The following is a 22,425-nucleotide window of genomic DNA, read 5'->3' as shown; positions in this document are numbered from 1 at the left end:
TGGAAGCTATTATTTCAATACTCTTTTGAGTGATGTGTTTCCCACATGAAGGAAAAATTGTCAGTGTTGACCAGGTTTCATTTGCCGGTTCAAACACAGCTTCAAGTCAAACATCTTCCCTAAATGGTCCTTTTGCGTTGAGAATGTCTCTTCAACCTTCATTCCATTCACCTAATTACCGTGGGTAGTCTGGTGAATGTAACAAAGCTTAGGGTGCTTGCACCCTGGTCTGCTTTGGCAAACGAACCCAGCTGAACAGATAGGTTTCCCTATAGGTTATGTGATTGGAAGTGTTATCTCACACCATTCACCTTTGTCTATTCAATGGAAAAAGCCAAGGAAATGTTTCATTGGCTCCGCTGACAAAAAACAATCCTGCTTAACTGTAGTGACTTCAATATGGTTACCAGGAGACTATCCTTTTCTTGATGCCTAGGGGCATGCAAACCTTTTTATGCAAGCGAAAAACGACCAATTTCATTTTTTGGTCTGCTTTAGCAAACGAACCAAGCTGAAAAAATAGGTTTCCCTATAGGTTATGTGATTGGAAGTGTTATCTCACACCATTCACCTTTGTCTATTCAATGGACAAAGCCAAGGAAATGTTTCGTCAACTCTGCTGACAAAAAACAATCATGCTTAACTGCAGTGAGTTCCATATGGTTACCTAGAGACTATCCTTTTCTCGATGCCTAGGGGCATGCAAACCTTTTTATGCAAGTGAAAAATGACCAGTTTCATTTTTTGGTCTGCTTCGGCAAACGAACCCAGCTGAAAAGATAGCTTTCCCTATAGGTTATGTGATTGTAAGTGTTATCTCACACCATTCACCTTTGTTTATTCAATGGACAAAGCCAAGGAAATGTTTCGTCGGATCCGCTGAAAAAAAACAATCCTACTTAATCGTAGTGACTTCCATATGGTTACCTGGAGACTATCCTTTTCTCGATGCCTGGGGGCATGCAAACTTTTTTATGCAAGCGAAAAACGACCAATTTCATTTTTTAGTTTTTTAGATTTTTTAGCTTTTTGGTTTTTTCAACTTCTCAAGTTAGGTGATTGGTCTGATCCACCATTCACCTTTATCTATGTCGTAGACGAAGCAAAGGAAGAGTTTGAACTGATCCGCGGACGAAACCATCCTACCTAACCTCAGTAGTTCCTTAGCTTTCTATTTTTTATAGCTTTGTAGTTTGGTCATTTCTAGCCTACATAAAAAGGCAATGAGCAATTCTATCACATGGTTCAAGCTTGTTAAAAAAAAACCTACCACTAAGCATAGTTTCTCCCGGTTCAAGCTCGTTAAAAAATAAATCCACCCCTTAGTAAACGACCTCTCTGATTGCCCTGCTATCAGCCTTTTGAGCCTTGGTTGTGTTCTGTCATCACCTCCATCCTTTTGGCCGATCAAACACTTCCACTTGATTGTTTACCCTTTTGAGGAACAGCTGTGACGAGTGGTCCTGTTAGCCAACCTCTTCACATCACCATGTTTTTAGAAGTTCCAAGATTACCCGGGAACCAGTTCGCTACCCTAAACGCCACTTTTTCCTCAAAAAACGAGTCCACTTTAAACACTTTTCAGACTCGCTAAATATGAAAATATTGTCGAACAATTGGCCTCTCCAGATCGCTAAAGTGATTGGAAGTGCCATCCCTCCGGCATATTTTAATTTTTTTCGGACCTGAGGGATTATCCCACAAAAAAGATCAAGCGCTTGTCCTTTTCGGCTCGCTAAAGTGATAGAAAAGTCATCCCTTACGTATTATTTTATACTTTTTTCGGACTTAAGGGATTATGCTATGAAAAAGGACTACTAGAGTTTCCTTTTCGTCCCTTTTCAAACTCTCTAAACATGAAAAGGACCTAGTTATCCTTGTCGTTAAACTCATTAAAACAATAGCGACAAACTTGTCCACCCAGACAAGAATGAGTTTCACTGTTGCTAGGCTCGCTAAAACATAGTGACAGGTTTGCCCGAAGGGAAACTTATAGAACAAGCATATTTTATCCTCCTCAAGCTTGAAAAAAATAAAGAGGTACTGGTCAGCAATGACTGGGGAGAAAGGGAAGAAAACTTGAAGAACTTTATTGGTAACAACTCGCTCTTGAACATGACACTTTCACTCCATCACCATGATTGAGTCGGGTTGGGTTATTCCGTTCACCGGTATTATCACCATTGATCCTCCATACCATCCATCTTTTGGGGTTAATGCTACCAATCCATCTCAGTTTAGCCAATATGTTCAAGGGAATTCATTCATAGAATTTGCCATCCAGTTAATACCTCATCCGTTGCAATACCTTCACCCTTCATTTTTCATGACTGCCATTCTTGAACCTTGTAACATCAAATCGTTTTCACCTCCAGAAAATCATTTGCTTCATTTCGTGTCGTAGATGTGGGATACATTAAGGCCCTCCTACAACGGGTCACTTCTTGTCGACATCAGCTCATTATCCAAGAAGTTGACTTAGAAACAACCCTTTTAGTACGTTGAAGCTTGCATGCCTCAATGACAAGTTTCTCACTTCCGGCAACAGGTTCACATCAATGGCCTTCGACCGAAAGATTTTACGTGGTGTTCAACATCAGATCATATATTCACACCACGTGAATTGTATTGTAGTACCTTGAGGATCATTATCATTATCAGTGATTCCTCTCATGCCCATTAACAGCTTACATTATTGGCTGGTAATCAGGTGATGTCCTTCCATGTTCGACTTTAGAACATTTTTTCACATGGATCGACTTGTACAACGAGTTTGAAGACCTTAGATCTAGTTTCATCCATCTGGGCTATGATATATTCAGGAATATAAAGATATCAAATGTATATAGGAGCTATATAGATTATCATCCAAGCTAAGGGATGATGACTCTACATATAAAGAATCACCAGTCTACAATTGCAGATGATTATCTGTCCTATGTACATGAAAATGAATTTATAAAGCTGAGCATGGGAATTCCCATCTCAGCTAGATCATGAAAATAATATGATGATGATGTATTGTATTGTATCTTATACAGGTCACCTTCTAGTTCGAATACCTCAGATCCTCATGATAAAGAATTTCACCCGACATCAAAAGATTTATGACCTCATGCTTTAGGGGGCAACTGTTATAGACATATTTGGGCACTGCAACCCCAATATTATATGTCGATAAACCAAGGGCTCTTTAACCCTTAAAAGGGTTTTTTTATACCCTAAAGGATCATGGTCAACTGATTACATCATTACCCAGAAGTTCCACCTGAAAAACCACTTAGAACTGGCCAAAATAGAACCATACTGAATGCTCCACTTTCAGGGTGCAATGCATACTGACTGCTACACTAGCTAGGTGTGATGCATACTAAATAAGCCTTCTATAGGGTGCGATAAGCAAGGATGGACAAATTTCCATGGCAGTTGGCTAAGTGGAGGCTCATGGAATCTTCTAGAAACTTCCTCTATGACACTTGCCTCTTTGAATTCGCCCAGGGATGAGTAAGAGATCCAAGAAATCTCCAAGGTGAACCAAGAACTACAAGTGGAATGACACTAATCAAAAACCCAGAGATGACTCACACCTTTGCAAACATCTATAAATGTATCCCTCATCTGAGAGATCTAGAGGCTGGAATTTTGTAATTTGTAAAGAGGTGCTTATTGTTTGTCTTTGAGAAGAAGCATTGTATTGTTGGGTGATTTTGCTTTTCATGAGTTGAAGAGGGCTTTTATGCTGGGAGGATGATGCTAGATCAAACAGCTGGGTTGTAATTCTCCCTTCTATTTTAATAAAGTTCTTTGAGTTTTCCTCCATACAATCGTGTACTTGTGAATCTTGTTATTTGTAAATGCCATTGTATGTTCAATGTATTTCTGATTCTACATTGTTTATGATATAATAGATCGAGATGATTTGATGGTGTTTTGTTACTTTGTTTCTACAGGTATTCTTTAAGCAGGACAAGTAGCAAAGGAGTTTCAAGCTCTATCAAGGGAGAGAGAAATCAAGCAAGGAGTCAAGCAGAAGATCCAGGTTGGTCCCTTTGCTTCTCTCTTATCTATCATACATAGAGGAAATCACAAATTGCTTTGATTGTTTATTTCTAAGATAGCTGCCAATCTTAGTGGGGCTAGCAGATCGAAAAGAAACTAGTTTTTCTGGAAACAGGACATGCAATGCAAATGCTAAGTGAACAATGAATCAACATCGAATAGCTTAGCCTACAATGTGATGAAGCGGTGGCCTAGAACTGGAAATTGCAATAGATATGCCAATAGGATTGCAGATCCACAAATTGGCCAGTGGATTCTTTGAGGCGAAGGAGGAAGCTACGAGGATCCAGCGGGACCTCAACCTACAAATTTCTGAACTACGATTAAAGGCACAACCCTCCATGCCCCCAGAAGTTCGAGATCAGTGCACCAGCAATATTTGCAAAGGGTTGGAAGAAATTGAATAGGCAGTGCAGAGGTGCACCACGTTGTTGGAAGAATCCTTCAGGGTCCTCATAACCTTATAGGAGGACGCCACCATACAGTGGTTGGAGAAAGAGGCGCGGGAGCTTCAAATGCAATATTATAGCGTGCACGAGATGGCACAGACAATGGTCCTAACTCAACGGCTCGCGAGGTTACAACAGGCAAAGGAATTGAAGGAGCAAGTGGATGCAGCGTGCCAAAAAGAGGCAGTACTTAAAGCATGCGTCCAGCCTTGGATTGATGAGGCCTTCCTCATCACGACCGACATAGAAGGAAAACTTGCGCAAATGAAAGTTATGAGTGACGTGACATAAGGTTTTGACCCTAACAATGAGAATTTGGCCGAGCAAGAAGAACAAATCTAGTGGACAACAGAGCAGTGCATTGCGGATCTTCGTGCAACACAAGTACAACTGGATGGACTTCTCACGAAGATCAATGCACTAGTAAAGTGACTCAGGACAAGTCATGATGATTGTGTTGGGGGCCTGTTGGGCAGCAGATCCCACCATAACGGGTTTTTGGGTCTTGAAGCCTGAATTTTGGTCAAGTGTAATGTAAATACCCCGCGAAATGCGGGCACGGAACACAAGAGTCTAGGGTTGTCCGCCCTAAGATAATGTAAGTTAATGTAAAGTGTGTCGGCCTACCCATGGTCCGCAGACCATGGGATTGTATAAATAGAGCGAGGCTCTAAGTGTAAAGGAAGTCTAAGTTTTGGATGAGGAATTAGCTTTGAATCTGTAAGCCTAGGTCTTGGGTTGTAGTAGTAGGAAGAGGCTCTGCAACTGAGTGCACAGAGGCCTGGTAGAGTCTGCAGCTGTGTGCGTGGACCTTGTAGCTGAGTGCACAAAGCAGAGTTGGGATTGTACTTGGACAGAGATTTGATAAATAGATAAGTTGATTCTGAAATATTTTGTGTCTATGCTTCTGTTATATTTATGCATCTCTTTACAGTTTTATGATTATGCACACTTGTTATGAATGTTGAATGATTAATGAGAATGTTGGGCCCACATAATTAAGTTAAGATCTATAATAATAGCACAGTAAGGATAAAGGATCTATATATCACTTCTTTGCGCTATTTACAGATTTGTGCGGAAGTAGTTACAGAAGGTGAAAAGGACAGATGGCCGCACGAAGCAGCGTAAGCGCACAAGTTCGGTTCGTGAACTTCCTAGATTTCATCAAGACATCCCTAGGGTGTGGAAACCTAGTTCCAGCAGCCTCCCATACTACCTCGGGTAAGACCTCAGTCCGCGTACTGTGGACTATTGCCAAAAGGGCCGGTAGTTTCAGGATTTGTTTGGCTAAATAACTTCTGAACTTGGGTCAGGCCCCAACAAGCCAACAATACCTGTGTTAACTACATATTTACTTATGTTATTTAATAGCCTATAGTACTTAATGTTATTTGATGACAAATGTATTCATGATTCATAGAGCTTGGGAACTTAATTAGGGCTCCACTATTTTTGTGTTCTTCCATACTTTTGTTGGAACTTGTTTCTTAGCATTCTATGTTGTATCTAGCCCTCTGCATCGAATTCCCTCCTTTCTTTCCTCCTCTTCATTTTTACTACAAATCCAATATTAGGATTCCTATTCTTGTGTGTCATCCATCAGAACCAAGACATTTCTCTATTAGATTATCCATATTTACCCCCCAAGTATTTATAGTTATGTGTTTGCTTGAGTTTACCTTCATGAAGGACTATTGAACCAAGCCCTTGAATTATCTCTTTTCAAAACTACGTGACATATTGAGTGCAACAGAGATCCCTACTGATATTATTCAAATGCACTCCTCTCTTAAGATGCCCTAGGCATTGGTCTCCTATCAACCCAGAGGCTATCTCTAGGAGGCTTCTATATCTTCTGGAAGCACTTGTGTGACAAGAGATAAAAATGCTACAACATAACAACATAAAGGTATAGATTTTGATGAAATACTTTCTCTTGTTGTTAAAATAACTTCAATCAAAAGTATTTTAAGTGTAAAGACAAGATTTCTTTTAGGGATTTGGAGGAATAGATATATATGCAACAATGAAAGGGGCATGAGGTCAAAGGAAAGGATAAATTAATGTGCAAGTTGAAGAAGAGCTTGTATGTCTTAAAAGAAGGTCCAATGCAATGGTATTTAAAAACTTACTGGTTCATGTCTAAACAAAGTTATACTGGATGTCACTCTGATCGATATGATTATTTGAAGAAACAAAATGATGGAAACTGTTAAGAAACCAACTCACAGAAAGATAAAAAATATAGTTGAAAACCTTAGAATTTAGCCTCTTCGAGGGAGCAACCTCCTTTACATTACACAAATGAACAATTCTTGGATGATACAAATGACAAAACCTCCTTTCTATATATAGGAGTCTAAGGGGTCACAATATAACCAAGCCGATCTAACAATAATAATATAAAGGCACAAAAATAACAATAGAGGGATTCTATGGGGCACAATAATAACAATATGGGGACAATAGGGGCACAACAATATTAATAAGGGATACAACTACAATAGTTGTTATCACTCAAGTTGTCCTTAAGCTCCGGAAAGGATACGACCGAGGTAACCACATACCAACTTTGGACTGCAGGTTCTAGCCAACCTGCAATCAGAGAGGGCTCTCTCTTTTAGATTTAACTTTGTTTGAAAAGGATTTTAGGCTAGGTCTCGAGTTCAGAGGGTTTTTGTTTGTTTTTGGTGGGAAAATTGATGTTTTCAGACAGAGAGGCAAGGCATAGTCTGGAAGTTTCAAACCATTGGGCATGGAGTCGAGGAGAAAAATTGTTGGTGCTTTTCCTTAATAACAGTGAGGGAAAGTGGAGTAAGATAGCCGAGCATGAAACAATGTTTCAGGTTTAAGGGATGGAAAGAAGTGCTAAGTAATGAGAGGCAGTTAAGAATCTCTCAATTATGCTTAACGAGGGAAAATAATAGGCGCTACCTAGGGGCAGTTAAGAATCCCTAGATAATTGGCAAACACAGGTGAATCAGGGTAAACATGAGCCGGAAGGAATTCATATTCATAACCAATTCAATGAGAGGAAAACATAAAGAAATAGCAGAAATTGAGCATAGAGAGTATTTAAACTAATTCTAGGCTATTCTTTCTTTCTGCTATTTAGATAGTGATAACAACAAAAAGAGGTAAGATGCACTTATTGCTTCAGGCTGCAGCACAAGAATTCCATCTTCATATCTCCATAAACATTCATTCACAACAGAGAGTTTGCTCTCCAAGATTTCTGCAATCTTTGATTATAGAAACAGTCGGGTATAGAGTGCGAGTCTCTGGTGAAGATTCTCAATCGGCCAACCCTTAAAACTATATAGAGGGTGGTATATATAGGGCAAAACTATCTACAAAGTTCTTTATTACATCTTGACCTAATTAGGTCATAAAGAATAATTAATTTACCTACTCCTATCTGAAATAAATGCATGAAAATATCTCAGGCTGCGCTGGGGCGGCTGTATCAAAACTGAATAACTTATGTAGTCCTTGGTGGCTTGGTGCAGGTGCTTCTGAAATAAATGTGCATGGGCTTCTGCTTCTTTGCTGTCCTGTGGCTTTGAATGCCTTAATTGTGATTTGAAGGTAAGGAAGGGCTGATGATGCCTGATTTGACTTTCTGGGGGCTTCATTAATGTACAGGTGCTTCGAGCCCCTAAAAAATCTTTGCTGATACTCTTGGGCATCTTTTCTTTCTTCTGATACTCTTTTGACAAAATCTGGACTGCTATTCTGATGTGCTGCGGGTCTAATCACGCATTGATGGCCACTGTTCGGCCTCTGCATCCTCTGGAACTGTCTTCTGATCCTTTCGGTATGTTCTGCGAAAAAAACAGGTCATTTTTGCGCCTTTCGGGCTTCCTGGGGGCTGCATAATGGAAAGATTCCTTGAATATTCCTTGAAGATTCCCTGAAGATTCTCCATTTCAGTCTAAAAAATCCAAATCGCTCATTAAAAACTGCCTCAGAATTGGATTCCGGGGCTCCGAAGTGCGACTTTTGCTCCTTCGCGCCAAAAAAGTGTTGATGATGTCAGCATGACGTCAACATGATGTGACGTTGTACGGCAGGTGATGTCAGCGATGATGTCAGCATGATGACGTGGTTGGATGACGTCAGCATGACGTCATCATGTACGGACGGTGACGTGGCATGACACGTGGTAAGGGGCCACGCAGGCAGATGACTGGACATGTGACTGGGCAGAGGGGGGTGACGTATGCAGTGATTGTGCAGGGGGTGACGTATGCGGTGACGTCACTGGGCAGGAGGCGGTAAGTGGTATTGTGGCGCACCACCTTTGGGGGAGAGCGGTTTCGTGAGGGGGGCCTCTGCCACAGCCCAGGAGCTGACGCATGGCAGGAGTACGGTGGCAATACCGCCCATCTCCCAGACACTAAAGCTCGGGCGGTTCGGGGATGGGGCGGCCCGCCAGCCATTGATCTACGGGGCGGATAATCTGACGGCTAGCGGCGAAGGTAATACGACGAGGAGATATGGCAGGGGAATATTCAAAGAATATTCCTTTTTTTAATAATGCGCGCGGTGGGTTATAACTTAGGGAACGGTGGATTATGAGGGTTAATAGGGGCGGGGTTAAGATTTTACACGAAAAACTTTGGGTTAGGGGCGGGGAAAGGGGGTTTATGGATGTAAAATGAGCGTAGTTGAAATATTTACAGCTGGGACTTGGGGATGAGGGGTAAAACATGGGTTTTTGAGGGTTTTTAGGGCTAGGGGAGAGGTTGTTAGCATGACCAGGTGTCATCTAACCCCTGCTATGACTCGGATGGGCTAAAACAGCCCCAGATGGACTATTTTTCCCCGGACTTATAAAAATATGGCTATATTGCCAGGGAGGGGATATTTACATAGGGGAGTTATATGTACATAGCTTTAGTAGGGGAATGGGAAAACTGATAGGGAGTTATATAATACTGTTAATAGTTAATATGAAGGTGACCAGCAAGCGCTAAGGTCGGGGACCTTAGGCTAAATTTTGGGGAAAATAACTTGAAAGGAACTGAGATCCTTGAGTGAAGGAGATCTTCACCAAGGTGACTGATATGGATGATGATGAAGCTAAGAGGAATCAAGCAGATCTTGACCTCTTTGGGGAGTTAGTAAGGGACTTGGGGAATTAGAAGAAGGGGAAGTTAGTGATGTCCAGCTTTGATCTCTTTCTGAATGAAAACTGCCTGCAATGTGATCTGTAAAGATAAAACATAGTTTGAAACACAAAATTGGTCATGAATCAGCTTTTTGCAACCACAGCTACCTACCCATCCTACTTTCCTAACATTTTTTCTTCTTTTCTGATTTGGGTGCACTTAGACTTGCAGACCCAGATTTACAATTTTTTCTTTTGAATTTTTCCTATCTAAATCTACACTTATTTCTGCCAGGGCCCAGATTAAACAGTTGGGTCCCTTTGATTCTCTACCTATCTACAAAATCTGCCAAGGTTAAACTCTTTGGACAGATGCATTCTCTATATTCTACAACAGGAAATTGAAACCTAGGGAGACCAAGATTAGACTGTTTGGACCTCCCTTAAATGAAAATTCTTCAAAACTGGGACAACTCCTCAAAATGGAATCTCAGTAGTGGCATTTGGACTAGCACACTCTCATGGTATCTTCTGGAAATATGGAACAGTGCAGCTTGCCAAGTATGACATATTTGGCATGTAAAAATGTCAATCATGAAAGATGAATACCTGCTGCAGCAGGAGGCTAACAGTGGCTCCACTTGGGGATGGCTTCTCCTTGTGAAAAGTCAAGAACAGTAGGTCAGACTACCTTGATCTTCTGTTTGTTGCTGTGGACTGGGAAATTCTTCTTTGTTCTGGCTGTATAAAGATATGAAACTTTGAACTATGAACAACCTCCTCCTCAACTGAGTTACTGTGAATTGTACAACATCGCCTGCTTTCTTCTGCGTGCTTGATCTCTTATGTATAATGCTGCTGGAACATGCCTTTTAAAACAGTTTAGGGACATGGATCAAACTGCTGTGTTTTCCTTGCTTTTACTCAGAGCACAGTGCTGATATAAACTGAAAATTTTGCTCTGTTTTGATGCTTTTGAGACTGGAAAATTTGCATCGGCTGCGTCCTCACCGAATTTATTGTTATTCCTCAAAAAATCAGCCGGTTTATACAAAAATAAAAAACTGAGTGCTGATATTTACAAATAATGTTGTACAAAGGTATTTACAGAATTTGCATTGTTTCAACAACAAGGATCATGATAATGTTTCAACATCCTACCATTCACAGGGCCTTCTTCAATAGTGTTGTCCTCCATAGATCTGAGAAAATAAGTGTTGTTTCCCTGAACAGCAGAAATTACAAATGGACCTTTCCATAGAAAATCAAACTTGGCATGTTTACCCTTGTCTTCTCTTCTTGAATCCCACTTTAGAACTTTGTCACCAACATTGAAATCTTCAGCTTTTGCTCTCTTATCAAACATCTTTTTGAGCTTTTCTTGCACAATCTGAGCTCTGTCATAAACTTGTTCTCTGGTTTGCTGCAGATGGATGGTCTGATTGATTCTTCTTTGAATGTCATTCGGTTCAGCCTGAATCTCTTGTAACAGCTTGATAGTAGGGATGCCTAGGGATGAAGGAAATCTAGCCTCCATGCCATATACTAGCTCATAAGGGCTCATTCCAATGGATCTTTTGCTTGAAAGTCTGTTTGCCCATAGGGCATTTACCAGTTTTTTGTGCCAGTTCTTCTTGTTTTCTTCCAGCACTTTATTTATGATGTTGATGAGGCTTTTGTTAGATGATTCGGCCAAGCCATTTCCTTGAGGGTAATAGGTTGTGGAGTGGCCCAAGGTAATATGAAATCTGTGGCAAAAATTGATCATCTTTTTGGACTTAAAGGCAGCGGCATTGTCAGTGATGATTTTCTCAGGGCAGCCAAATCTGGAAAGGATATTGCACTCAAGGAATTGGATAATGATGGTATCATTGGCTTGTCTACAGGGAATGGCTTCAACCCACTTAGTGAAATAATCGGTGGCTGTTAGAATCCATTTGTGCTGGCCTGAGGAAGAGGGATGGATTTCTCCAATGAAGTCAAGACCCCATTGTTGAAAAGGTTTTTCGGTGGAGATGGGTTTAAGGGGCAGGGGCAACAATTTTCTCTTGCCCTCAAAAATTTGGCATTTGTGTCATGATATGGAAAAAAAATTTACATCTGCAAAAAGAGAGGGCCAATAAAAACCAGCCCTTAGAATTTTGTCAGTAGTGGACTTCCAGTAGAGATGTCTATTGGAAATAATACTGAGAGGGGGGGTGAATCAGTATTATCTAATTCTTTTAATAAATCTTCTTTATTTGTTCTTTGAATTATTTTGCATGTCAGTACCATAAAATAATGAGCATGAACAAAAGAAAACAGATAGTCACACCAAAGAACACAAGATGTAAGGTGGAAACCCAATGTGGGTGAAAACCACCTGCTGCAATATGTCTCTATCTTCTTTCAAATTAGAAACTCCTTTTACAATGGTTTTTTACTGGTGCAGTCCTTTACCAGTACACAGGCTGCAACCTGCAGAGAGCTACAACTCTCTCTCTCGTTTTCCAGTCTCTCCTGGAAGGGAGCTACAACCCCCTACTTCTTTTCTTACAAGGACCACTTTTCATAAATTTTCAAACTGGATCCATAAGCATCAAATGATCATCAAGTATAAGAGAATCACCCAGTCAACTGTAGTAACCAGATCAACAATAATAGGACCAAACCCAGAACACAACAATGATAAACAAAGATTTTAAGAGAAGTAAGCACCCTGCTCAACTGCTCGCCTGCTTACGTAAGCACCCTGCTCAACTGCTTGCCTGCTTACAGTACTCATCCTGCTCAACTGCTTGCCTGCTTACAATACACACCCTGCTCAACTGCTCGCCTGCTTACGTATGCACCGTGCTCAACTGTTAGCCTGCGTACCTCGCTCTGAGTCCATTGAACTGCCTGCGGACCTCCGCACCTGCAACCCTTTTGTGCCTGCGTATGTACGCACCTGAAACGCTTCGTTCCTGCGTATGTACGCACTTTTCTTTCACTGTACCTGCGTACCTTCGGGCATAGATGATTTCAAGACTTCAGAAATAACCCAGACAGTCAGATCTACAGATCTGAACATGCGCCGAAGAGATCTCAATCCATCAGTAGATTCGCCTTATTTAGATCTAGACATACTCCCAAGAGAGATCATAATATGTCAAATCTAGCCCTCATAAGATATTCAACCCAAAACATACACAAGCCAAATGATCTCCTTTGCTTTATATAGGAAAGCTCTTCCTTAAATCATGGATCAATACCACAAGCCGACACCATAATAACACAATACCGTCGGCTAAATACCAAGAGTAAAACATAAGAAAACCCCACATGTGAATTTCTTTGCCTTGAAATGTGTGCACTGGGGGTACGCACCTCCTGAACGGGATAACTGCGGGTATGTACGCACTTTATGTAATACTAACCCGCGTGTACGCACCTTATGCAAGGTGTACCTGCGTACCCCTTATTTTCTTCAATATTTGATAGCTGATCATCAATCTCTTCTGCTGACTTGAAGTACTGTGATCTATCACCTGAATGGGTTGCCATCAAGGACAACACTTTAGCCATAATGCCAACAATCTCCCCCTTTGGACTTGATGGCAACCTCAAAGCTTCAGCTTCATTCTCCCCCTTTGACATCAAGGGCAAAGGGTTATGCTCCCCCTAAGAACATGCTCCCCCTGAACCAGATTTGCAACGAAGAACCATAATCCACCATGAAAGAGATAGAGACATATTGCAGCTACTTCCAAGATCTCCTTCTACACATCCTCCATAATGCCAACAATGCATTATATGCTCCCCCTGAACCTGTACCATCAATCAGAAGAGGTTCAGCAATAAGATGATGCATCAACAACCCCCAGCTTTTGCCTGAGGTATTCAAAAGTGTCCCTGGGCAATGGTTTGGTGAGAATATCATCAACTTGTTCCTTAGAAGGAACATACTCCAACTTGACCTTCTGTTCAAGCACTTGTTCCCGGAGAAATTGGTACTTGATTGGTATGTGCTTGGTTTTTGAATGCATAACAGGATTCTTTGAGATGCTGATTGCACTTGTGTTATCACATAAGATGGGGATTGGTGGTGTACAAGTGATTTTAAAATCCTGCAAAGTCTGCATCATCCAAAGGAGTTGGATGCAACAAGATGCAGCAGCAACATATTTCGCTTCACCTGTAGACAAGGCAATCGAACTCTGTTTCTTGCTGAACCAAGATACCAGTCTAGAACCCATAAAGAACGCACCACCACTTGTGCTTTTCCTGTCATCCACGCTTCTGGCCCAATCTGCATCTGTATAAGCATGAAGTGTAAGATCTGTATCTCTAGGATACCATAAGCCATAATTTTGAGTCCCTTGAAGATATTTGAAAATTCTCTTCACTGCCTGAAGATGAGTCTCCTTCGGATTTGCCTGAAATCTTCCAACTATTCCAACTGCATGCATGATGTCTGGTCAGGTACCTGTCAAATAAAGTAAACTTCCAATCATAGATATGTAGGTTGGTTGATGTACTGCTGCAAATTCATCATTTGCACTGAGGCTACATCACGTGACCATGGGTGTACATACTGGTTTTGCATCTTCCATACCATATTTCTTCAAAATCTGTTTGAGATACTTGGTTTGAGATAAAAAGATTCCTCCTTCTTTTTGTTGGATTTGCAAACCAAGGAAATATGTCAGTTCTCCTAGCAAGGACATTTCAAATTCTTTCTGCATGACCAAGGCAAAGTTTTGACTCATAGCTTCTTCATTGCTCCCAAAAATAATGTCATCTACATACACAACAAGTATTAGCAATTTGTCATTTTCAAATTTTATATAAAGATTGCTATCTGCCGATCCTTTTGAAAAGCCTTGTTGATGAAGATATTTGTCCAAACGGTAGTACCAAGCCCTTGGAGCTTGTTTGAGACCATAGAGAGCCTTTTTCAATCTGCATACAAGATTTGGATCATTTCCAAGAATGAACCCATCTGGCTGTTCAATGTACACTTCTTCTTCCAAGTCTCCATTCAGAAAGGTTGATTTCACGTCCATTTGAAATACTTTGAAGTTTTGAAAACTTGAGAGAGCAAGGAACATTCGGATGGCCTCAAGTCTTGCAACAGGAGCAAAGGTTTCTTCAAAGTCTATTCCTTCTTGCTGCGCATACCCTTTACAAACAAGTTTGGCTTTGTTTCTAATTACTTCTCCATTTTCATTCAATTTGTTTTTGAAGACCCATTTTGTCCCGATAACATTCTTATCTTTTGGTCTAGGAACCAGCTCCCAAGTGTTGTTCTTTTCGATCTTCTCAAGTTCTTCATCCATTGCTTTCACCCAACATTCATCTTTGCATGCCTCTTTCACATTTTGTGGTTCAGTAGAGGAGAGTAATGCCAAATAGCTTGAAGCTTCTGCAACTGTTCTTCTTGTTTGTACACCTGCTTCTTTTTGCCCCATAATCTGAGATTCTGGATGGTTCTTCTGAACATATCTGGATGGAGTCTTTTCTTCTATTCTTGTTTGCTCCTCTGGTTCTTCTTGAGGTTCTCCTTGAGGTTCTTCTTCTTCATCATTCTGTCGTTGGGGGTAGCCTTCATCTTCTTCGATGTCTTCATGATGTACTTTCCTAGGAATGTATCCCTTCTCATCAACCACTACATCAATGCTGTCAACAATTCTGCCAAGTCTTTTATTGTAGCATTTGTATGCTTTGCTATGTGGAGAGTAACCAAGAAGAATTCCTTCATCTGCTCTAGGTTCAAGTTTGCCAAGCTGCTCATCAGTATTCTTGATATAGCATTTGCTCCCAAAGATTTTGAAGTGCTTTACTGAAGGAGTCCTACCACTCCAGAGCTCATGAGGAGTTTGAGTGCTGTTCACCCGGACATTTGTTTTGTTGAGAATAACAACTGCAGCATGTGCAGCTTCACCCCAGAAAGTTGCGGGAGTTCCTGACTCATCAAGCATAGCACGAGCCATTTGTTGGACTGTTCTGTTCATTCTTTCCACAACTCCATTTTGTTGAGGAGTTCTTGCTGTAGAGAATTCTCTTCTTATCGCATGTTCTTCACAGAAATCGAAAAATTCATTTGAAGTAAATTCCCCACCTCTGTCGGATCTGAGGCACTTAATTTTGTGACCTGATTCATTTTCAACCAAGGCTTTGAAGGATTTGAATTTTTCGAATGCTTCATCTTTGTGCTTCATAAGTCCTAACCAGACAAACCTGGAGAAATCGTCAATGAATAATATCAAGTATTCTTCTCCTCGAGGTGTTCTTTTCTTGAAAGGACCGCATGTATCTATATGTACTAGCTCAAGAGGCATGCTAGCTGATCCTTCTTTCTCTGGAAAGTTAGTTCTGGTTTGTTTTCCAAACTGACATGATTTGCATATGTTGTTGTCAGGAATTTTGATATCTGGAAGATCGCGAACTGCCTGATATTTGCATGCTTTCCTTATTTGTGAAAAGCTTAGATGTCCCAACCTCCGATGCCATAACCAGTGCTCATCATCCTTGCTCAGATAGCATTGTTGTTGTCCTTCTTCAAATATGTACAGATTATTTGGAGTTCTTTTGCCTTTGATCATTGTTTTACCTGTATCAAGATCACGAACAAGACATCCATTTGATCTGAATATAACCTCGGTTCTTTGATCACACATCTGGCTGACACTTAGAAGATTATGCTTCAATCCATCAACATACAAAACATTTCCAGCCTTGACCTTTTCTTTTAACTGAGCATTGCCTTTTCCTTTTATAGTTGCAGGAGTATCATTTCCAAAAGAGACTTTCTTTCCCTTTTCTAGAGTAGAATAAGACTCAAGTTTTTCTTTATCACCTGTCATATTCTTCGAACATCCATTGTCAATGTACCATAGATTTTCCTGTCCCTATGCATAAAATGCTATCCCACATCTTTCTGTTTGAGGTTCCTTTATTCTCCATGTTTTGGTGCTTGAGGCTTGTTCCTTTTTCTGATGAAACCTGCTCCTGCATTCAGAGTCTTCATGACCAAAGTTATTGCAAATAGAACATTCAACTTCATTTTCCAGAACCAAAACGTTGTTATAGGTCCTTTTTGTAATCCCCATCATACTTCTTTGTTTTTGAGCTTCCCTAGTCATAATCGTTTTATATGCAACACATTGAGCTACTTTGTGACCAAAGTTATGGCAAGAAAAGCATTGTCCATTGAAGAAACTTCTGCAGTTATCGAATCTACCAGCCAATTGATTGTAATTTCTATTGTCATCTATTCTTGAACCAAATTGAGAAGATTTTACCTGTGGCTGGTTGTAGCTTTTGTTCACCCTTAAGATGGATTTCCCCTGATAGTTTCTGTTTGTAATTCGTCCTTGCTTTACCTGATGATCTTCATTGTGCTTTTGCTCATTTCTTCTTGCTGCATCAAGATAACTTTTTGAGGTGGATGCTTGAGAAGTTTCTCCATTATAGCCCAGACCTGTCTTGTTTAGTGGAGACCGCTGCACATTGATAATCTCATCCAAAGTTTCAGATCCTTTGACAAACTTGAGATTAATAGCTTTTGTTTTCTCAATCTCTTTTCTAAGACCAACAATTTCACCTTCTAATTTTTCAAGATGTTTTTCCTTTTCATCAATTTGAAATTGTAGAGTATTAATGATCATGTTCTTTTCTTCTATACATCTCTTGAGTCTAGTAATTTCATCATAAAGGTTATCCATATCTATAGAATCCATATAATCATCATCTTCAAATGCCATTTTCAACTTATATTCATTACCTTGTTCATCTTCATCACTGTTTGATAGACCATCACTATCTTCATGAGTGTAGTAGCTTTTCTTATTTGCATTCTGTTTCTTGTTCCATCTAGCAGGTTCCTTTCCTTTATCCTTATAAGGACATTTTGCAGCATAATGACCTACTCTTCCACAAGAAAAGCATTTAAAAGGTAACTTACCTCTGAACCTTCCAGAACCCCTTTGAAGATTTATGACAAAATTTGATTCTTCTTCCTCTTCTTCTGGGACGTGGCTCGCTTCATAATAATCTCCTTTGCCTGATGCCTTGAAAGCAGCTTCTCTTCTGTCTGATGGACCTCCCTTTCTCATTTCATAAGCAGTTAGAATTCCATGTAGCTGAGACATCGTAAGAATTCGTAGATTTTCCTTTTCTTCTATTGCAGATACCCTAGATTCAAACTTGGGGGACAATGATCTTAGAACCTTTTCAACCACAATAGCCTCTTTTATTTCTTCACCCAAATTTTTCATACAATTAACAACCTCATCTACCCAAAGAAAATAGTTAGCCACACTTTCATCATTATACATTTTGAGAGTCTCATACTGAATTCTGAGAGTTTGAAGTTTAGCACGCTTTACCTGTTCATCTCCTTCATAGCTCGTGACAATTTTGTCCCATATCTCTTTTGCGGATTTATAGTGAATTACCTTCATGAATTCTGATTGAGATATACATCCTAATAGAGTACTGACTGCTTTCGCATTTGTTTCATACTTCTTTTTCTCGGCTGCATCTGTAGGAGTAGCTGAAGGAAAAGCATAGCCTGTCTCTACGATGTCCCAAACTTCTGTACCAAGAGATTGAAGATAGGCAGTAACTTTTACCTTCCAATAATTGAAGTTTGTCCCATCAAAAACCGGTGGCCTGATTGATGCTTCTCTCTCGTAGTTGCTCATGATGAACGATCTACCTTCAAGCGATCAAGCTTCTCTGAAGGACCTGCTCTGATACCAATTGTTGGAAATAATACTGAGAGGGGGGGTGAATCAGTATTATCTAATTCTTTTAATAAATCTTCTTTATTTTTTCTTTGAATTATTTTGCATGTCAGTACCATAAAATAATGAGCATGAACAAAATAAAACAGATAGTCACACCAAAGAACACAAGATGTAAAGTGGAAACCCAATGTGGGTGAAAACCACCTGCTGCAATATGTCTCTATCTTCTTTCAAATTAGAAACTCCTTTTACAATGGTTTTGTACTGGTGCAGTCCTTTACCAGTACGCAGGCTGCAACCTGCAGAGAGCTACAACTCTCTCTCTCGTTTTCCAGTCTCTCCTGGAAGGGAGCTACAACCCCCTACTTCTTTTCTTACAAGGACCACTTTTCATAAATTTTCAAACTGGATCCATAAGCATCAAATGATCATCAAGTATAAGAAAATCACCCAGTCAACTGTAGTAACCAGATCAACAATAATAGGACCAAACCCAGAACACAACAATGATAAACAAAGATTTTAAGAGAAGTAAGCACCCTGCTCAACTGCTCGCCTGCTTACGTAAGCACCCTGCTCAACTGCTTGCCTGCTTACAGTACTCACCCTGCTCAACTGCTTGCCTGCTTACAGTACGCACCCTGCTCAACTGCTCGCCTGCTTACGTACGCACCCTGCTCAACTGTTAGCCTGCGTACCTCGCTCTGAGTCCATTGAACTGCCTGCGGACCTCCGCACCTACAACCCTTTTGTGCCTGCGTATGTACGCACCTGAAACGCTTCGTTCCTGCGTATGTACGCACTTTTCTTTCACTGTACCTGCATACCTTCGGGCATAGATGATTTCAAGACTTCAGAAATAACCCAGACAGTCAGATCTACAGATCTGAACATGCGCCGAAGAGATCTCAATCCATCAGTAGATTCACCTTATTTAGATCTAGACATACTCCCAAGAGAGATCATAATATGTCAGATCTAGCCCTCATAAGATATTCAACCCAAAACATACACAAGCCAAATGATCTCCTTTGCTTTATATAGGAAAGCTCTTCCTTAAATCATGGATCAATACCACGAGCCGACACCATAATAACACAATACCGTTGGCTAAATACCAAGAGTAAAACATAAGAAAACCCCACATGTGAATTTCTTTGCCTTGAAATGTGTGCACTGGGGGTACGCACCTCCTGAACGGGATAACTGCGGGTATGTATGCACTTTATGTAATACTGACATGCGTGTACGCACCTTATGCAAGGTGTACCTGCGTACCCCTTATTTTCTTCAATATTTGATAGCTGATCATCAATCTCTGCTGCTGACTTGAAGTACTGTGATCTATCACCTGAATGGGTTGCCATCAAGGACAACACTTTAGCCATAATGCCAACAATGTCCTCCACAATCACCTGCATGGAATTCTTTCATGACATTGTTAGTTTCATTCTGTTATCACTCAAAGAAAATTTTTTAAATTTCTCACATCAGTTCAATTGTTTGTCAAAGGCATATAAATCCTGTCTATCAGTTTCGCAGCGCAGTATGTTTTAAGTGATTTCGTAGCGCATAATTCCTATTTTGCACTAGCTACGCTGCGAAATCGGGGATTTGTCCTAATCCATAGCAGGACCTTACCCAGCTGTCATGTTTATCAAAATCCATTTGGTATGCATCAACAGTTGTCAGCTTATAAGGTTCTTAGTACCCTAGCAAATGGTAGAAGTGGAAAAACCATCCAAGGAATCAGCTTCCCATCACGACAATTCTGTTTCTGTTCCTAAAAGATACTGCCATTGACAGAGGAAGTTTTTTAGAGACACAAGATAAGGATGTTATATTGGAAGGCCTGGGATCAGTTGCGGGTTATGACCAGTGGGTTTCACTGTCAGTAATTGGTGGGCAACCGAAAGCCCGCTATGAGCATGCAGCAGCAGTAGTGCAAGAGAAAATGTATGTCTTTGGTGGAAATCACAATGGGCGCTACCTAAATGATATGCAGGTGTTCGATTTGAAATCTTTGACATGGTCCAAACTGAATACAAAGATGGCATCTGACTCTTCTCAAGAACTTTTATCTCCTTGTGCTGGCCATTGCCTGATTCAATGGGGCAACAAGATTCTAGCTGTTGCTGGACATACAAAGGATCCTTCTGACGTTGTAACAGTTCGATCTTTTGACACAGAATCCTGTACATGGTGTGTACTAAAGTCATATGGAAAACCTCCGATTGCACGCGGTGGTCAATCTGTCACTCTCGTAGGGTCCAGTTTAATTATGTTTGGCGGTGAAGATTCAAGGAGGAGTCTTCTGAATGATCTGAATATTCTCGACTTGGAAATGATGACTCGGGATGCTGTAGAAGTTGTGGGTACGCCTCCAACACCACGGTCTGATCACACTGCTACAGTACACGCAAATCGGTGTCTTTTGATTTTTGGTGGCGGTTCTCATTCCACATGTTTCAATTGTCTTCATGTCCTTGACTTGCAGAGTATGGAATGGTCACGGCCAAAAAAATCCAAGGCACTTTGCCCACCCCTCGAGCTGGGCATGCAGGTGTCTCAGTTAGTGAAAATTGGTATATTGTAGGTGGAGCTTGCAGTCGATTACAGTCATGGAGATCTTAGAAAATTGCATATCAGACATTGCTCTGATGAAGCGGTCACTTATTTGGCCCAAAGGTGTGCAAATCTGCAACGTCTTTCAATCAAGGCATGCCAAAGTGTTACTGATGCATCAGTATGTCAAATCGCATTGGGCCGCCCCAGAATTGGGGAACTTGATATTAGTTACTGTCACGACATATCAAGGGCTGCTTTAGCACCAGAGTCTAGCTACATTGCAAGTCCAGCCGCATCTTGGCTGGGTGACTTTCTTGTATGGTTATCACCATAAGCATTTGGGTGCTGCCGCAAATTTCCCAATGGGACCTACTGTCTCCCTGATGATCAGCCACCTTGCTGTGCACCTGGAGATGCCTCCTGGGGAATAAGTTCATGACTGCACAACGTGTTTCTTACATTCAGATCTGATTGGAGACCGCCCATCTACAACACAATTCAGAAGAGAAACTACTATGGTTTTTGACTGCATTGCCATCTGCAGGTTGTGCAAAAGGGGGTCATGGTGTTTACACCAATAGTGTTGATCTCAAAGGATATGAAAATGGAGTAGTTCAAGCATCAGAATTCCGTACATATCATACACCCTTAAACAAACAGAGCGATTTTGTAAATGCAATGAAAGCTGCAAGGGAGTTCGCTGGCAGAGTTTCAGATTCTTTAAATATTTCTGTTTTTCCATATTCAATCTTTTATATTTTCTTTGAGCAATACTTGGACATTTGGAGGGCAACCAAGATGGAACAATGGCAAAGACATGAACTGTTATCTTCCGGAATGCTGCTATACAGACTTCTCCAAGGTTTTATATTTGAGGAGTGCGTGCTATTGATGTTGTGCAAAAATTTCAGAAATTAAGTTTTGCGGCATTTATCAAGGTTGTTTGAGCCATTTAAATAGCAAGTTTTTGTTTCTCTTGGGTCACAAGTACTTTCAGGAAAGCAGATAACTCTAGTTATAATGTTGCAGTGACAAACACATCTAGTTGGGGCAGAGTGAAGACCAGAAGTGTGAACGTAAGGTCAATATGAATAATTTAGTGCTTCGTTCAGGTGTTAAGATTATCACATATCCTTTTAATAATGCTGTGGACAAGACAAGACATAAAAATGGAAAAGCATTAGCATGTTGAGATATTTTGCTATGCTTTGAGCCAGAATGATGGCATTGAATGGAGGCAGCCATTGAAGCTCCAAGGATTCAGAATGTCTCAAACAGTGAACACTTTAGTGAACCTTATGGGGAGGATTTTGTCTTCATTACCAATAATTGGCATACATCTCTTCTTCCTTGTTAATTGAAGACAGTCAAATTTATTGATGAAGACTGTGTTTTTGAAATTGTTTAAAACAATTTCGCAGTTTCGTAGCGCGCTACGAAACTGCGAAACTGCTGTAGATGTGTTTTTGAAACGCATATAACAGTTTGATGGCAGAATCAAAATTTTGTGAAGGGAACA

General features: G+C 40.6%; 1 pseudogene; it reads left to right on the top strand.

The window, feature by feature from the left end:
* The first annotated feature begins 8,276 nt into the window (after positions 1-8,276).
* LOC149209091 (acyl-CoA-binding domain-containing protein 4 pseudogene) lies at positions 8,277-20,972 on the top strand (annotated as a pseudogene).
* The last annotated feature ends 1,453 nt before the right edge of the window (positions 20,973-22,425 follow it).

Source organism: Pinus tabuliformis, chromosome 1_2, assembly GCF_031772625.1.
Source record: "Pinus tabuliformis cultivar Carrire ecotype Pingquan chromosome 1_2, CPIR1, whole genome shotgun sequence".
NCBI classification, from domain to species: Eukaryota; Viridiplantae; Streptophyta; class Pinopsida; order Pinales; family Pinaceae; genus Pinus; species Pinus tabuliformis.
This window is presented reverse-complemented; position numbering and strand designations above follow the sequence as displayed.